At 40.0% G+C, this 17,169-nt stretch overlaps 1 long non-coding RNA gene across 1 annotated transcript in view; it reads right to left on the bottom strand.

The window, feature by feature from the left end:
• Window positions 1-3,619: 3,619 nt before the first annotated feature.
• Window positions 3,620-17,169, bottom strand: part of LOC111869460 — a 22,740-nt gene continuing 9,190 nt past the window's right edge. Inside the window, exon 6 of the long non-coding RNA XR_004513554.1 lies at window positions 3,620-4,643. This is a non-coding gene — a long non-coding RNA (uncharacterized LOC111869460). The remainder of the gene's footprint in view (window positions 4,644-17,169) is intronic.

The following is a 17,169-nucleotide window of genomic DNA, read 5'->3' as shown; positions in this document are numbered from 1 at the left end:
CGAGCATACTTTCTGGTAGAAAGAAATATGCATTTGCATTAAAATCCGGTCCCTAATCATAACACACTATTTTACCGTACTAGCACCCTCGGCAATCACTTGTTACATTATTTCTCTTATCCTATCCTAAATCTCGCTGAGCACACTGGACATTGCTTTTTCAACATTTAACAAATAATTTACCAACAACCATAAAGTTTAACAGCATGGATAGTATGAGCAAACATGACTTACTTGATATAGAGACGCAGCGACACCACCACTTGTAGTACCCGTCGGACAGAGCCTTCGTCTAATTGTTATGTTTTTAGATCTGAGTTCCATTGAGTTTTTTTTCCTTCTCATTTTTATACACTAATTTTGCTGTCACTGCAGTTGGCGAAAGGAGGAGGTTAACTACTCACCTTGTTCTACATTTCGGGGTGGAGGGTTCCATTGGCTAACCCCCTTGGTGGTGGGCAGGTCCGTGGTACCTCATCGCTGCGTATTTGATAAATTCATTATACTCCCAGTTAGGGGAGCTTCCTACTTATGCAATTACGCATAAATGCTATCACCAACATTCTTAACCTAGATCACTTGTCCAGGTGTTGTCATCCTCGCGCTAATTGCTATAAAATGCTTTCGCAAGTCTCGTAACGTTTAGGCAATGACTTTTGATTTTCAGTCTCGAAATTGCGGATCAACATGCGTCACCACCACTTCATGTCTTGAGTTCGATACCCGCCCCTAACGCTGGCTACCATTATTTAATCTGATACTGATCACTGAAGAGATGCATTTTACTTTGTACAACACCATATATGGGGGCATGCGGTAGTGCAGTTGGTTGAGGCAGTATGCTACAAGCTGGTAGGTCACAGTTTCGATTCCGGATGTCATTGGATTTTTCAACTGACCTAATACTTCCAATCGCACTATGGCCCTGAGGTCGACTCAGCCTCTAACAGAAATGAGTACCGGAAATCTTCCTGGGGGTTAAAGGCTGCAGACACATAAGGCTGACAATCTCAACGCCAGGCATCACACCAGCAGGCGACTATACATTTTTCTATGGAAAGGGGAATGAGAATCATGAATTAGGTACAGGTACAGGTACATAAAGGAATCGTATCAGCAGTTAAGAGGGTAGAATTCATTAGTGATAGGATATTGTATAAAAAGGTCACTGGTGTGATATCATTGTTATGAATGTTCACGCCGCAACAGATGATAAAATTGATGACATAAAGGATAGATTCTATGAAGAACTAGAACATGTATTTGATAAATTCCCGAAGTACCCTATGAAAATTTTGTTAGGAGATTTTAATGCCAAAGTAGGGAGGGAAGACATTTTCAAACCCACAATTGGGAATGAGTGTTTGCAAGAAATTAGTGATAATAATGGAGTTAAAGAGTAGTAACCTCTCCATATGAACTCTGTGTGTTGTCTGTTTGCTCACTGCCAGTCTTTCCCTAAACTTTTCCACCACCAGGTAGTAGTCAGTATCACAATCTGCTGCCCTGAATGATCAGACATCAAGTATACTTGAGTGCCACCTCCTACACAATCAAATAGAACAAATTTTGATAGGTAGGAGACGGCACTCAAGTATACTTGATGTCCGATCATTCAGGGCAGCAGATTGTGATACTGACTACTACCTGGTGGTGGAAAAGATTAGGGAAAGACTGGCAGTGAGCAAACAAACAACACACAGAGTTCACATGGAGAGGTTCAATCTCAAATGAGGTAGAGGGTAAAGAACAAGAACATTAGAGACCTGTATATAGGAATGACTTTAAAGGGGGTTACCAGCCTAGCAGTAACTTTGTGAAGCATGAGAATGGTGATCTGCTTGCAGATTCCCACAACATTTTGAATACGTGGAGGAACTACTTCTCTGTTATTGAATGTACATAGGGTCAGTGATGTTAGGCAGACAGAAATCGATATAGCTGAGCCGTTAATACCCGATCCTAGCCCTTTTGATGCTGAAAGTGCTATTGCAAAATTGAAACGGTATAAATCGCCAGGTAGTGATCAAATTCCAGCAGAACTTATTCTAGCAGGAAGTGAAATATTACGTTCTAAGATCCACAATGTAATTACTTCTATCTGGCATAAGGATCAATTGCCTGATCAGTGGAAGTAGTCTATTATTGTACTAGTTCACAAGAAGGGTGATAAAACCGACTGTAGTAATTATCGGGGGATATCACTGCTATCAACTTCATATAAAATTTTGTTCAATATTCTTCTTTCAAGGTTAAGTCCATATACAGATAAAATTATTGGGGATCACCAGTGTGGGGTTTGACGTAACAGATAAACTACAGATCAGATCTTTTGCATTCGTCAGATATTGGAGAAAAAATGGGAGTACGATGAGACAGTACATCAGCTATTCATAGACTTCAAGAAAGCCTATGATTCACTTAGGAGGGAATTATTGTACAATACTCGTATTCTGATAGAGTTTGGCATACCCATGAACTAGATACGTTGATTACAATTCGTTTAAACGAAACGTATAGTAAAATCCGTGTAGGTAAACATTTGTCTGATAAATTTCATATCCAGAATGGTCTAAAACAAGGAGATGCTTTATCACCACTCCTTTTCAACTTTGCCTTAGAATATGCAATTAGGAAGGTCCAGGGAAGCCAGGTGGGACTGAAATTAAATGGGACACGTCAGCTGTTGGTCTATGCTGATGATGTGAATCTACTGGGAGATAATGCAGATACCATAAAGAAAAACACACAAACTTTAATTGACACAAGTAAAGAGGCTGGACTAGAAGAAAACACAGAGAAAGCTAAGTATATGTTACTGTCTCATCACCAAAATGCATGGCAAAATCATGACATAAAGATAGGAAACTGACGTTTTGAAAATGTGGCACAGTTCAGATATTTGAGAACAAAGATAAGAGATCAAAACCTGATTCAGGAGGAAATTAAGAGGAGATTGAAATCAGGTAATGCTTGCTACCATTCAGTCCAGAACCTTTTGTCTCGTCTGTTGTCCAAAAACATAAAAATTAGAATTTACAAAACTATAATTTTGCCTGTGGTTCCGTATAGGTGTGAAACTTGGTCTCTGACATTAAGGGAGGAATATAAACTGAGGGTGTTTGAAAACAGGATGCTGAGAAAATTTGGACTGAAGAGGGATGAAGTGACAGGAGGTTGGAGAAAACTGCATAATGAGGAGCTTCATAACTTGTACTCCTCTCCAAGTATAATTAGAATGATCAAGTCAAGGAGGATGAGGTGGGCAGGTCATGTAGCACGAATGGGGGCGATGAGGAATGCGTATAGGATATCGGTGGCAAAGCGTGAATAAAAGAGACCACAGGGAAGACCAAGGCATAGGTGGGTGGACAATATTAGAATGGATCTTACAGGGATAGGATGGCATAGTATGGATTCGACAGATCTGGCTCAGGATAGGGACCAGTGGAGGGCTCTTGTGAACACGGTGATGAACCTTTGGGTTCCATAAAATGCTGGGAAATTCTTGAGTAGCTGCAGAATTGGCAGCTCCTCAAGAAGGGCTCACCTCCATGAGTAAGAAAGTATATATATTTAACATTTATTCTTGAGAAGAAACTTGTTGTGAATTTTAAAGTGTAATGCACCACCACTTCTGAAATGATCATAAAATTAATTTTGTAATTCACCAAATCATTTACAATTTTCAAGCAACATACCATTCGTGACAAGTCGTCTCTTTTGTAGAAGTGTCAGAAACCTGTTGTTAAATTACTGGGTCTCAGTCCCTCAGACCCCACACAGAGAGACCTATCAACTGGCAAGGGGGGGTCAAGTATGCCACCCCGCCACGCATTCCTGAAGAGGAAACAAAACTGAAGAATAAAGGGAATGTACCAAACATTATTAAAAATTAAAATTATACAAAACCATTCTTCTATGCTGATTACTCTAGGGCGACCCAGTGCTGTTTCAGCGTAAACTTGTAAGAAACGTTTCTGCCCCCCCCCCAAAACAGTGGGCTCATGTTCAGCCCTTTCTGAGCCAAGATATTAGGAAGACTCTTTCTCCTTTCCTCCTGTTTGTTTGCTTCACGATTCTTTATGAAGATTCTGACCCGACAGTTGTGCACTCCTGGCTTGAAAGCGATAACATCTCTCAGACGAAATAACTGAAATTACAGCAGAAGATTTGATATGCCACATCTGTTTCACCGTCCTTTGGTCACGTTGCATTCCCAGCTCCCACTCGGTTCTGTCTGTGTCTCTGGCAGGCAACTTTCCCGTGGTCCTTGGTGCTTTGCCATGGGGATGTAAACGTGTTGGGTGGATCCCTCCCTCTCAAAATGGCAGAACAAGACGTTTTTAGTCCCGCGGTTTGTGAGAATAATGAATTATGCTTTCCAAGGACCGTTGCCTGGCTAATGTCCAGCAGTAGGGGTGTGACTTCCTATGTGCAGAGAGACGATGGCACTGTTCCAAAGGTTAATGGTGTTAAATGCTAGCACAGTTGATCTTTCACCTCCATCCCAGTGACATTAAGAATGCCATCGAGTCCTTTTACATTACAATATTACATTTCAGCAAATACAGGGTGTATCGATTTGGTGGCTGTAAAAAGTGCGGTTTGTTTCGTCTCAATCATTCCTTTCCTCTAGGCACCTGTAACAGCAAACAGCGGTAATTATACTATGCACCACCGACTTTAACATTAAAATCTATGATTTTTTGTGTTCCGTATGAATCTCACAATAAATAGCGACTTTCACAGCTGAAAAATATATTAATTTCAGAAACATCCATAAGAAATTCATCTTCAATTTCACCGTAAGGAAAAAATTCTTTGGACAGCACCCAATGTGTTCAGTATGTGCTTTCTATTTAATCGGTATTAGGGCCTTGAGTGGTGCTGCCACCTAATGCAGACATCCTTGTCAGCCCGACAGGAGCTTGTGACATCTGTTGCATCTCCTACTAACTGCTCTAACACGGATCCCATATAACAAGGGACTCGCTGACAATTCACATTCTCGTGTGGCAAACAGACTGTAATACAAAAGCAGATTGAGATTTACTGAAGTTGGTGATTGCTTGAAAGCTGTCATGGGTTTGAGTTCCTTCAACTAAACATGACAGGTCCTAGCAAGAAGATGCTTGTAAGTGATGAGGTGTTTTATGAACTGTTACAAGCGAGTGAATATAGTAGTGAGAGCAAAATAAATTTAAACATTTTGTCAGGTGGTGAACAAAATGTCAGCTCTGGGGTAAATGCTAAGGTCCAGTGCTTATGAAGGCATATGGGGGTAGTGGATATATAGAACCGCACTTTCATGACCTCTGCACTAACTGTAGGTGGGTGGTCAGGATATCGTATGCCACATTATCAGGCGACAGAGTGGATACTCGTATTTGTGGGTTGGTCTTCACGGAGTCGGTCGAGCGGCGAACGTTGTCCATCATTTTGGTGAGATGAACTGCTGGAAGATGCTTAATTCAAGAGAGTTTATTACACAGTAAATATGTACAACTGTAACAACAGCAAGTCTGTTTAAGGCTTTAGCAGTGGCTGACTCCTAACTGACAGAGTACCGTCCTATAGACTAAACTTCGTAATCAGATTAGAGAGCGTTCTGGACGGTTTAGGTCAGGGTTCTTATAGCCCTGTCTGTGGGGTGGGGGTTGTGTGAAAGCTTCCTTGGAAGGTACAAAAGTTCATCATATAGGAATGTTCTAGAACATTCTATTCTTATATCATATGGTGGGTCTTCCTGGACATTGGCTTGTTTTCTCGGGCTTTAACTGATGTTTTCCAGTTTCTCTGTGAAGCAACTTGACTATTCTTATTTGCTTTTCTTAGTTCAAAATAAGTCTTGTTTGCCCTCTGGCAGATAACATCGGTGAAAGTCAAGTTACAGTATGTGACAAGCCAGTGCTGTTACATTTCATAATTTCCAATATATTACATTCGGATTCGATAAAATATTACTTATAAACTGTACCCATTGTAATTATTCTATCCACCATATACCTGTTACATTGATAATATCTAATGCATCACACTGTCATATACAACACCTCCCCCCTTTTGACAAGGATCAATTTACACCTAAACTGGGCCTAAAAATATGATTTCGTTGTTCGGGGTCTGAAGGACCATCGCGGTGTGTTTTCTTCCCCTGAAGCTTGTAATGGGATTTCTTCCTGTGCTACAGATAAGCTTTCGTTGCTAGTTTTGATATTGATGTTTACTGTGTTTCTGCTACCACTTGTTCCTGCACGAGCCTGAACATCCGCTAGCGCCTTGAGGCTTCTTAAAGGTGTAACATGTACTCTTAAATATCTATATAATTTATATACTGCATAAAGGGCAATTAAACTTAATAAAATATATACTATAGCAGAGTAGGTGGGGTGTTTCAGTACTTGATGATTTTTCCACTCCTGATCCTCAATTTCCTTCTCAAATTTCGATATTTTATAACTTGCGTGCTTCAGATCATCTAGGTGTGATGCGACCTGCTTAAAATCAATATTCACAAGTTTGCTGCTTGTATTAAAATGAAATTTAAGTTCTTCTGAACAGTCAAAATCAAGTGGTGCCTGCGAAATTATATCATCCCGTCTGATGTCTTTGGCCTTGATTGATACACTAGTTTGCAACAGTGTGACAGAACTGTAACCTTTACAACCAGCATTTAACCCAAACTTTCCTACACCTTAGAGTGTAATGTCTACAGGTTCTTTATCATTACATCACACTGTTACACCTTCAGAGGTAGGTGTGAAATATAACCATTCGTTGTTATAAAGTTGTGTCCAAATCGTATTTCTAAGCTGTACCACTCTGGTATCGCAACTTTTATGAATTTCCTTTCTAGGTTGCAGTAATTTGACTGTACAAGATACTTGTGAATGGCTTGATAACAACAGCTGTCTTTGTTTACATATTTTCGTTTGAGAGTCTACTGCTTTACAGTCCTTTAATTCTTCATCACTACTTTTGAAATAATATTGTCTGGTTTGATCTATACATAGGTACAATTCCTGTGTGTTTATGTATGCAAATTTCTTATTTCCTAAAGGTATGGGTATGGGTATCATTCTGTAAATCTCAAATCATCATCATCATCATCATCATCAACATCAGTAATCTGTCAAGACGACAGGTCCACAGTCTCTTCCAAAACAATTCCTCCATTTAATGCGATCTAGAGCTTTCTCCTTCAAATGACAGTATCCTCTTCTGTCCCCAAGGTCATCCAGCATCTTCTTACGTCTTCTTCCTCATCTTCTTGTCACTTCTATCCGCCCCTCTATCTTTCCTTCGGTAACTTCTTTTAGAAGGCAGTTTCTGCGTAAAACATGACCAATCCAATTAGCCTTCCGTTTTCTTATTTCGTGTAGGATATTCCTCTGCTCACTGACTCTAATTAACACTTCTTCATTCCTCACATAATCGGTCCAACTGATCTTCTCCATCCTTCTCCAACACCACATTTCGAAACTTTCCAGATGTTTCTGATCTACTGCCCTAAGTGTCCATGTTTCAGCCCCATACAGAGCTATGCTCCAAATGTAGCATTTCACTAGTTTCTTCCTCAAATTTAAGTCCAATTTGCTGGTAAAAAGATTCTTCTTCTTGCTAAATGCAGCTTTTGCCATGGCAATCCTGGATTTAATTTCACAAGTACACCTTCCATCATCTGTTAACAAGCTACCCAAATATTTAAAACATTTCACATTCTCCACTTGTTTTTGGTCTATCTTTATTGTGACTGGGGTTGGTTGTCTCGAAATTTTCATTACTTTTGTTTTCTCCACATTCATTTCCATGCCATAGCACCTTCCAATTTCAATTAGTCTATCAATCATGCCCTGTAGCACAGTTTCTTCCTTAGCCATTAACACAAGGTCATCTGCATATTTCACAGTTTGAATAATTTGCCCTCCTACTTTGAAGTCACCGAGCCCATCCAGAGCTTCCTTGGTAAGGCATTCGCTGTACAAGTTGAACAGAATTGGTGATAAACAGCATCCTTGTCGAACTCCTCTTCCAATCTGCACACTTCCTGTCTCCCCCCTGTCCAGTCGTACTCTAACTTTCTGATCCATGTACAATTTGCTAATCAATCTTCTTTCATGCCAATCGATACCTGTTTCTTTCAGGATCTGCATTAATTTGGTCCAGTTTACCCGGTCAAATGCCTTCTGCCAGTCTATGAAGCAAACACACAGTTCTTCATCTATCTCCAAAGTTCGTTCCGCTATAATTCTCATCATCCCAATTGCATCCCTGGTTCCTTTTCCTCTTCTAAATCCAAACTGATCTTCTCCAAGTACATCCTCTATTTTCCTTTCAATTCTTCTTTTAAGTATCTTTGCTATTATCTTTGCTGTATGTGCAATAAGACTTATTGTGCGATGGTCGCTGCATTTTGTAGCTTTTGTCTTTTTCTTTAAGGCAATCATTGTAACTTCTGTAAAGTCCTTGGGCCACTCTCCACTTTCATATATGGTGTTCATTAGTTTTGTCAGTGTTTTCAAACCACCTTCTCCCAGTAACTTGAGCACATCTCCAGGTACATCATCATCTCCTGTAGCCTTTCCCTTCCTCATTTCCTTGATAGCTTTTTCCACCTCACTTTGTAAAATATATGGTCCTTTCTCGTCTGTATCTACTTCTTCTTCCGGTTCAACTTCTAAGGTTTCTGGCCGATTAGGTCGATCATATAGTTCTGAAATATAATTTTCCCAAATTTTCAGCACTTGCCTCTGATCTACTATTCTATTCCCCTGGGAGTCTTCGATGCCAACATTTTGAATCCCATGATTCTCTTTCCATCCTAGTTCTTTTGTCTTCATGTACATCAAATCATAACGGCCTGTTCTTTGAAATTCCATAATCTCATTACATATCTTCTCAAGATATTCCTTTTTGGCCCTGTCCGTGGCTCTTTTCAATTCATTCCTCAGTCTCCTGTATTTCCTCCTGCCTTCTTCATTGTTGACATTCTTCCATTTCCTTCGCTCCTCCATTTTACTCATCATCTCCTGTGTAACCCATGGTTTTCTTGCTATCTTCTCAACTTTACCTACCAAATCACTGATAGTATCTAACATGCATTCTTTTATATCGTTCCACTGCGCTTCAGCATTTCCGCTTTCACCTTCAATTGCACCGAGTTTCTCTTCTAGAGTCTCTTGCACGCTTTGTCTTTGAGCATATAACTTCTCCAAATCCCATCTGGGTCTGCGCTTTCGAAATCCTATAATTTTCTTCAACCTGGTTCGGAACTTGGCAACCAGCAAGTTGTGGTCAGAGTCAATGTCTGCCCCAGGAAGCGTCTTCACATCCTTCACACTGTTTCTGAATCGATGTTTCACAAGGATGTAGTCCAGCTGATGCCTCTTCCAATCCCCAGGTGCCTTCCATGTGTAAATTCTTCTCTTTGGCTTCTTGAACCAAGTGTTGGTAACAATCAATCCATTTCGTTCACAAAAGTCAATAAGCATTTGACCTCTGTGATTCCGTCTTCCTAGTCCATGTGATCCAACAATATTCTGATATGGTTCATCTCCAACAATGCTGTTCCAGTCTCCCAATATGATGCTGTTTGTGTCTCCTCTTCCATCTTCCTGAAGAATTTCTTCAATTGTGTCATACACTTTTTCCACTTCATCATCTTCATACTCTGATGTTGGCATGTACACTTGCATAATCAGTATATCTACCGGTTCCGCCTTTAACTTCAGAGCAATAATTCTGTCATTACAAGCAATCTTCTTAACAACACTCCTCACTACACTTTTATGAACCACTATTGCCACACTTCTTTCAGCCCGTTCACCTCCGGAATAATACACCGTATAATCACCACTTCTTATTTTGCCTTGTCCTTTCCATCGCACTTCGCTGACACCTAGAACAGACACCTCATTCTTCTCCATTTCCGTTTTCAAATTCTCCAATTTGCCTGCTTGATTCAAGGTCCTTACATTCCATGTTCCAATCTTGTATCCATGATGTTTCTTCTGATCTTCGCACTTTTTCTTGTTGTAACACCTGCTATACCTCTAGAAATCAATGGAAAAGTAATAACATAGCCTAGGATACCCTCATCGATATATACATGAATATTACACACTTTATACAGTAAATTCAACGAATTCTTGCTCAGAGGGAAAGGCGAGGTGGTGTCCTTGGGGAATGCTGGCATGCTCTGCATTAGGGCATCCATTATTACTTTTGGGGATACAATTTGTGGTTGTAATATTCCCTTCCTAGCATTGATAATACTTTGTAGCAGAATGTCCAAATTTCTTTGCAACATATTCGTTGCCTCCCCCACTCTGGCAATATGACCTTCTACAGTGATCTTTGGTGTCAAAATGTTAAGTTTCTCATGATTTTCAGCGGTCATTGATTCTAAATAGCTTTTTCATTGTAACAACCCTGTCTTTACTTTTCCTCATTATATTCCATGTTGGTTAGTTTATTGTTTATACTTCCTAACGATGATTTTACCATGAAAAGTTGTTGTTTTAGTAATCTGGTAATATCCTCTGAATTTTCCTCAAATTGCTTGATTTGTTCGTTATAATACTCTGCGTCATCACTGTCTATTGTTCCGAATAATATTTTGCTGATCTCTCCAATGAAATTAAAAATTTTCCTTTTTATTCTCATCTTTCCTACCCTGTGCTCAGTGATATCCAGTAACAGTTCCTCAGTTTTCTTAATTTGCTGTAATTTATCGTCAGCAATCTCCTGAAAATGATGGCAATCAGTCCAATTTTGAACTCCTAGTTCTTGGCACAACTTGTTCACATGTTTTATGTACTGTTCTATTCCCTGTGATTGCATATCTATTTTCTTTAAATTTACATACACTACTACATTCCATTCTGTATTGTATAGGTTCATCTGACCCTTGTTCTGGTAATAAATACTGGGAGATTCCTTATTCTTTTCCACTGTATAATCCAAATTTTCCAAAATGGATGCTGCCTGTTGGATGATTATCCATATCATTCCCTCCACTAGTTTTATCATTTTTTTTTTTGAAAATAGAAAACTACTTTAGTACTTTATCTACCAATTTCTAATAAAATGGCTTTAACCTGTTAACATGGACCTTCTGTACTTGTCGTCCCTTCTTTATTATGGCATTTACCTTATCCATCTCAACTATCACATAGGGACCTAACTACTGGTTGCTTAATTTCTTTGATCTACCCCGTCTTACTGGCTCATCGTAAAGGAGGACTTTTCACCTACCTTTAGCTTAATTTCATTTACCTTAGTGTCAAAACATTCCTTGCTTTTCTGTTTGGCTTTTATAAGTCTTTGTTTAGCTACGTCATGGGCTGTCTGCAACCTACTCTTGAGTTACATTAGGTAGTCATCATAGTTGTACTGGGGGCTAGGTGTCTCATGGAATACCGAAGGTAGTTGGAACTGATACCCATAAACTAGTTCAAATGGTGTATATCCTGTGGCACCGTGTACTGTTGAGTTATACACGTACATTGCATAGGGTACCCACTCATCCCAGTCCGCTTGATCTTCGTTTATATAATGATGTAAGTATTCAGCTAACACCCTATGGCTCCTTTCTAGCCCTCCATTGGATTCTGGCCTAAAAGCTGTTGTCTGTAACTTCTTAATTTTTAACAATTTGCAAGTGTTCTTAAATAGTTCGCTCAAAAAGTTAGCTCCTTGGTCGGTCAAAATTTGTTTTGGTGTTCCTAATTTGAAAATTATGTTTAATACAAATTCTCTGGCTACCGTTTCAGCGTTTTGCTGAGCGACTGGGACTGCAGTTACAAATTTGCTTAGGTCAGCTTGAAATGTGAGTATATATCGGTTTCCACATTTCGTCTCTGGCAAAGGGCGTACAATGTCTAAACTACATTTTTCAAATGGGTGGTTGGCCGTGGTAGTAATTTCCATAGGCGCTCTCCCTTTTGGGTTTAATAACTTATTGATTTGACAGCTCCTACACTTCCTTACATACTCCTCTATTTCCTTTCTCATGTTTGGCCAGGAAAACCTTGACTTGATGGCCTTATAGGTTTTATTCATCCCTCTGTCTCCCCCTATTGGCGCATCATGGTATTCATACAAAATTTGTTTCTTTTCTTTCTCACCTATGTCCTCCATCCCCTTATCTGGTTCTTCCTGAACTGCTGTATTTATCCTACTTAATGTGTCTGCATTAGTATTGATTGCCCCCTTTTTGTATATGATTTCATAATCATACTCTTCTAGTTTAATTCGCCATCTGACCAGTCTGGATCCCGGATCCTTCACGTTCATGATCCACACTAATGGCTTATGGTCGCAAGCAATCTTAAACTTTCGGCCATACAAATAGAGTCTAAAATGCTTTATCCTCCATACTATTGCAAGCAGTTCCTTTTCACTTGTTGAGTAATTCTTTTCTGCCTGATTCAAGTTTCGGCTGGCATATGCTATTGGCAAATCCTTACCAATTTCACCCTGTGATAACACTGCCCCTAATCCTTGGTTGCTGGTATCCGTTGTTAAAATAAATTCCTTCGTGAAATCTGGGTACTGTAAAATGGGTTGGGTTGTTAGTTTCTCCTTTAAATTTTGAAAAGCATTTTCCTGTTCAGGTGTCCATTCAAATTTTGCATCTTTCTTAAGCAATGTCTGTAGAGGTGATGCTATTTTACTAAATCAAGGAATAAATTTCCTATAGTATCCTATCATGCCTAGGAAACTTTTTAATTGTTTCTCAGTTAGTGGCCTTGGAAACTTCTCAGCGGTTTCTACCTTGGTAGGGTCTGGTCTAACCACTTTTTCTGTAATTAGATGTCCAAGATAGTTTACTTCCTTTCGAAGAAACTCACATTTATCTGGTTGCAACCTTAAGTTATACCTTCTGAACCTTGCAAATACTTCCCTGAGTTTTGCATCATGCTCGGCTAGTGACCTCGCATGAATGACCACATCATCCAGGAACACAAAACATTGTGATCCTGTCAATCCACTTAACACTGAGTTCATCAGAGATTGAAATGTTGCGGGAGCTGTTTTTAGTCCAAATGGCATTCCCCTATATTCCCAATGACCTTGTTTGGAGCTAAAAGCTTTTTTCTCCTTGTCTTTTGGGTCTGACTCAATTTGGTGGTAGCCCATCAGCATGTCTATAAAAGAGACGTATTTTGATTATCCCAGCTGATCTAGGATTTCTGTTATATCGGGGAGAGGATAGGCATTTCTGATTGTTTTGTCACTGAGTTTCCTAAAGTCTACTACTACTCGCCATTTCTTCTCTCCACTTGCATCTACCTTCTTAGGTACTATCAGCAGTGGGCTGTTCCATGGTGAGTGGCTTTGTTCTATTATACCCTTTTCTAACATTTCGCCTACCTGTTTTTCTATTTTCGCCTCTTGGGCTTCAGGCAACTGATAACATTTTGTGTTGATGGGTGTCGTACCTGGTACCACCGTTATTGAGTGTTCCACCGCATTGGTGGCACTTAGTTCATCTCCTGGTAGGTAGAAAATATCCTGATATTCTGAACAAGTGTTTCCTAGCATAGCCCTTTCTTCATCGTTTAGATGGTCAAATCTGAGTTTGCTTAGCACTTACCCTTTTTGGTCTTTATCTCTTTTGCCACCTTGTTCTCCTGTAACAATTGGCAGTTCTTCTAATTTAGCTAATTTCAGTCTCGGTTCAGGTATTTCAACTCCTTGCTCATTTGTATTCAGAATACTAGTAATGACATAGCCATCTCTGACTGTTGTCAAGGAATTTGCAACATAAATGCCTTCCCCTAATTTACACTTTTCTAGGATACCTTCCCTCTGGTTATCCTCTACTTCTACTGGTAATTTTACTATGGTTTCCGACCTTTTCTGCAAGGTTATCGTTTTCAGTGAACTATCTCTAACCCTCCTCGTTACCTGGTTCCTCTTTACTAGAGCCCTTTCAAAACTAAAAAGTCTCCCATTAAATCTAATGGAGTTGTTTCCATAACTTATTTGTGCCTTCATCTTCTGCAGGAAACCCTTCCCTAGGATTCCATCTCCTTCTATATCTACCTGTCTGCTCACTAGTTGAAACTCCACCAGAATTGCTACACAACCTTCCAAAATATTGGCTTCTACTATTCCATGGGTCTCTATTATGGCTCCATTAACGCTTTTGAGCCTAGTCTTTCGCCGAGGCTCGAACTTGGTAGTTCCTATCACTTTCCTACTGTTTATTATTGATACATCTGCTCCCGCATCTAGTAAGAACAATAGTTCTTTCTCCTCACTAATGTCCAACTTCAGCGTTACAAAATCACCTGTTTCTGTGTTTAAACATCCTATTGAACGATACTGACTGAGAGTCGACTGTCCTTTGTTCTGTCAATTTTCATTTCCCGACTTTTCTCTAATGTTATCTTTTCTGTTAAATCTAACTCCTGCCTTCTGACAATCTCTTGCAAAATGCCCCTTGGTATTGCACCTGAAGCAAATCACTTCCCTACTTGTGCCAGGTTTATCCAATCCAGCTTGGTTAACCCGATGGTCCTTCTTTATGTAACACTTGTTGCTTGTGTGGCCTAGTTTCCCACAATTATTGCACTTAACCTGGGTGCTTGTATCTCCCTTATATCTTTCATTTTTGGAGATGATCGCACTTTCTTCCTTAAGTGAGGTTTCTGCGATTTCATCGAAATTCTCAGTTTCTGCTGTGGACTATCGTTTGAATTTGGCCCGAGGACAATCCCTGTATGAAACAAATGTTTCTTAATTTATCTGATATGTTTAAAATCCCCGCTCGTTCGTCCACTCTGCAATTTAGCGATGCGGATTCCCTAAACTTGGAACCTTGCATTTGAATTTTTTGGATCCATTCCGATATGCTTTTGGTTTTGCCTTCTCTTGCCTTAAACAACTGATTGGCATGAAAATCGAGCGTCCTTTTTCTATATAAGTATTATTTAAAAACTCCTTCAATTCCTCCAAATTTTCTAAATTCCTGTGAGAAATAGCGATCCTTGGTTCACCGCTGATCCTGGTCAGTACAAACTGATATAACCTATCCCTTCTATTAGGGTTTATACAATTAAATGCAGTATCAACATTTGCTACGAACGTCAAAACTTCCCTTTTGTTCCCACTGAACAGTGAGATCAATTTTAAGGCTTCTGTTACACTGATATACTTAGTACTCATATTGTCTGACCTAGTTACTTCCATCCCTTGTATCTCCAAATTGGAATGGCGGGTGGTTATAGGAATTCTGAGCAAAAACTCACCCTGTTAGTTTCTTCTTCTTGGCTGAAGTATCTCATGCTTCTTCACGCATGTCTGCTGCTCCCTCCTGCAGGGCTGCTTCCTGCCGCTGTGCTGGTGAAAGTGTCGCCTCATGATCTACCCAGACTGCCTGATGACTTCGTCACTTTCAGCAAGGTCCCTCCTTGCTGGCTGCTACCCCCTCGGAAGACGATACCCAGGCTGGTGTATCTCTCAATGCTGTGTCTCCTTGGAGACTGGCGCTGTTGCCTCTTGAATGGTCGCTTGACTTACGCGGCTTCCTCGTGCGTTCCCCGGATGAGGTGCTCGTGCTCTGGTTCGAACCCTGGACTCTGGTGCTATGTAGAACCACCGCTGCTGCCACTAATCAGTTCTCCACCGCACATTCCATGGAGGCGCTGATACTGCTGAACACTGCTATCCGTGTCGTGTACCCCACACCTGACACCAGTTTTGTCGTATGCCACACTGTCGGGCAACAGAGTGGATACTCGTACTTGTGGGTTGGTCTTCACGGAGTCAGTCAAGCGGCAAACGTTGTCCGTCGTTCTGGTGAGATGAACTGCTGGAAGATGCTTAATTCAAGAGAGTTCAATACACAGTAAACATGTACAACTGTAACAACAGCAAGTCTGCTTAATGCTTTAGCAGTGGCCGACTCCTAACTGACAAGAGTACCGTCCTATAGACTAAACTTCGTAAACAGATTAGAGAGTGTTCTGGACGGTTTAGGTCAGGGTTCTTATAGCCCTGTCTGTGGGGTGGGGGTTGTGTGAAAGCTTCCTTGGAAGGTACAAAGTTCATCATATAGGAATGTTCTAGAACATTCTATTCTTATTCCATATGGTGGGTCTTCCTGGACATTGGCTTGTTTTCTCGGGCTTTAACTGATGTTTTCCAGTTTCTCTGTGAAGCAACATGACTATTCTTATTTGCTTTTCTTAGTTCAAAATAAGTCTTGTTTGCCCTCTGGCAGATAACATTGGTGAAAGTCGAGTTACAGTATGTGACAAGCCAGTGCTGTTACATTTCATAATTTCCAATATATTAAATTTGGATTTGATAAAATATTACTTATAAACTGTACCCATTGTAATTATTCTATCCACCATATACCTGTTACATTGATAATATCTAATGCATCACACCGTCATATACAACAAGGAATCTGAAGTCTGATAATTGTCTTTCACAGCATTCTGTTCCAGTTTTATGACGACTCACGATTGAGGTACTGCATTTTTAAAAGGAAGCAAAAATTATAACGTAAAATGTGAAACTAAACTCCGTGCCTTTTAGTCCGAAAGTGAACCATACCGACCGAGAGACCGCCCCTTGTCAGTAAAGTTAGTGCCAACTTTAAATGCTGCAGTGACAAATTTAAATGTCTAGGAGACTTTCATGTGCCACTACAGGAGAGATAAGAACACAGAAAAACTATTTGACTGGTTAACCCTTTGACGCAGTCATTTAAATTCCGCGGCCGCGTCTCCGGCGGTAATATATTCAGCCGGCCATTTAAATTTTGCTCGAAAATGATTTATTCATCATTGTTCTTAAATTCTATGAGATAGGAACATGAAACTTTCACTAAAATGATCTTAAATGGTGGTTTTATAACCTTACCTTATAATATGGGCGCCCTGTATCTCGGCCATGGAAGCAGGTTGTTTAGTATTTGAGCAGTGAATGGTACGCCTTGAAGGATGAAACTTTCACTAAAATGATCTTAAATGGTGGTTTTATAACCTTACCTTATAATATGGGCGCCCTGTATCTCGGCCATGGAAGCAGGTTGTTTAGTATTTGAGCAGTGAATGGTACGCCTTGAAGGATGAAACTTTCACTAAAATGATCTTAAAAGATGGTTTTATAACCTTGCCTTATAATATGAGCACCCGGTATCTC

Source organism: Cryptotermes secundus, unplaced genomic scaffold (assembly GCF_002891405.2).
Source record: "Cryptotermes secundus unplaced genomic scaffold, Csec_1.0 scaffold1411, whole genome shotgun sequence".
NCBI classification, from domain to species: Eukaryota; Metazoa; Arthropoda; class Insecta; order Blattodea; family Kalotermitidae; genus Cryptotermes; species Cryptotermes secundus.
The sequence above is the reverse complement of the archived record's forward strand: the minus strand, read 5'-3'. Positions and strand labels throughout refer to the sequence as shown.